This window comes from Mastomys coucha, unplaced genomic scaffold, assembly GCF_008632895.1.
Source record: "Mastomys coucha isolate ucsf_1 unplaced genomic scaffold, UCSF_Mcou_1 pScaffold20, whole genome shotgun sequence".
NCBI classification, from domain to species: Eukaryota; Metazoa; Chordata; class Mammalia; order Rodentia; family Muridae; genus Mastomys; species Mastomys coucha.
Genome location: NW_022196903.1, coordinates 130,737,433 through 130,739,257, shown reverse-complemented (window position 1 = coordinate 130,739,257; position 1,825 = coordinate 130,737,433).

Genomic DNA, 1,825 nt, shown 5'->3' with positions numbered 1-1,825 from the left:
AAAAAAAAAAAAAGAGATTAAAAAAAAAAACAAAGAAATTGGCCGCTCACTCTGCCCCATAAAGCATGTGTAGACCTATGTTAATTGCCACCTGAAATCAGAAAAATGAGAAGTTATGAAGGCGTATTGATAGAACTTAATTTCTGTAGATACAGCATTTGTTTTCTAAACCCTTCTTCTAACTGTTCTTATTGAGCCATTTTTAGGGTCTACTTCAGAAATCATTATATGTAACAATGCTGAGAATGTGCTGGTTTAGCCATTTTGTTTTTTGAGCACACACACACACAAATCATTGGCATAAAATATTCAGTATTTCTCAGCAAAATCTTGCAAGCAGATGAAGAATTGTAACTAGCCATATAACTTTTTCAAATGTATTAATCTCTATGTTATCACTGCTTTTGTAAATTAGTTTCAAAATATCACAATTTGTGTCACCTTCAAATTTTATTACCTGGTTTTTATCTTATGAACTAATAGGTCTTGCTATAGCTGACACTCAAAGAGTAATGAAAACAAGAATTAATGACATACCCAGGCATCATGGCTCATGACTGCAATTCCATCAATCTAAACAATGAGCCAAAAGGATGGGGAGATGGTGGCCAGCCCAGGCTATTTATTGAATACTTATTTTTTCCCACTTAGTCAAAGCTAGGCTTAGTGTGGTACTGATGTTACATTGTTAGGGGACACACTTAGTTCTAACATAAATTACAAATGTTCTATTAGTTATTAATTAGTTCTAACATGAGTGTCTACCTATAACATCCTAAAAATTAATATATACCTCCTTCAATTCTTTCAAAATACCTGATGTCAAAAATTCCTTTAGGACTTTTTTCTGTAAAGGATGCTGAGACTAAGTTGAAAAATAATCAAGTGTCCTACACAGAGAAACCCTGTCTGGAAAAAACAAAAAGAAAAAAAAAAGAAAAAAAGAAAAAAAAATGAAAAGAAAAAGAAAAAGAAAAAAAATCAAGTGTGAACTTTATTAAGATTTCCTGTAAAGTGCTTACCTTTAAGGGGAAAGAGCGGGGAGGAGTCTTAAGGAATGAGGAGGAAGAAGGGAAGTGTAGTGGCTCTTCCTGGTTTTCAACTTGACTATATCTGGAATGAACTACAGTCCAGAATTGGAAGGCTCACCAGTGATCCAGGTCTTAAGGCTGGGAGATATTAGTGTCTGAACTTGATCTTGGCATGGAAATCTTGAGTTAAGCAGCTATGTATCCCAGGAGACAAGGAGATCTCTGAGTTCAAGGTCCAGATCCAGGCATGGAGGTACACACCTTTAATCTGGATCACACCTTCTTCTGGAGACCTACATGAGGACATTGGAAGGAAGATTTGCTCTTCTTTGCCTGCCTGCGTTTACTTGCCAGCACATCAGTTGGAATCTACTAGCCTGTGGGACTGAGCAACTACTAGGTCCTTGGATTTCCCATTCACAGCTGACACTTGTTAGGAGTCATCATAACAAATTCTCTTACTATATAGAGACCATCCGTAAGTTCAGTGACTCTAGAGAACCCTTGAAAGGAAGACTTCAGACAAATCAGAGTGTGCAATGACATCGTAAGGAGTTGATGAAAAGATCATTTGAAGCGTTATGTATTAACTTCTCCTCTGGAAAAACTATAAATGTACCGTTTGTTTCTCTTTTAACTATACATTTTCGTGTAGATTATCACTTTGTGAGTCTCTCGCAGGCACTATTTGTTCAGGTCATCACATGCTGTAGGTTTAGAGGGCTGACATTTGCTGAGCACTCGGTGCCAGTGTTATTTGGTAACTTGGTTTTTTTGGTTTTTTTTGGTTTTTT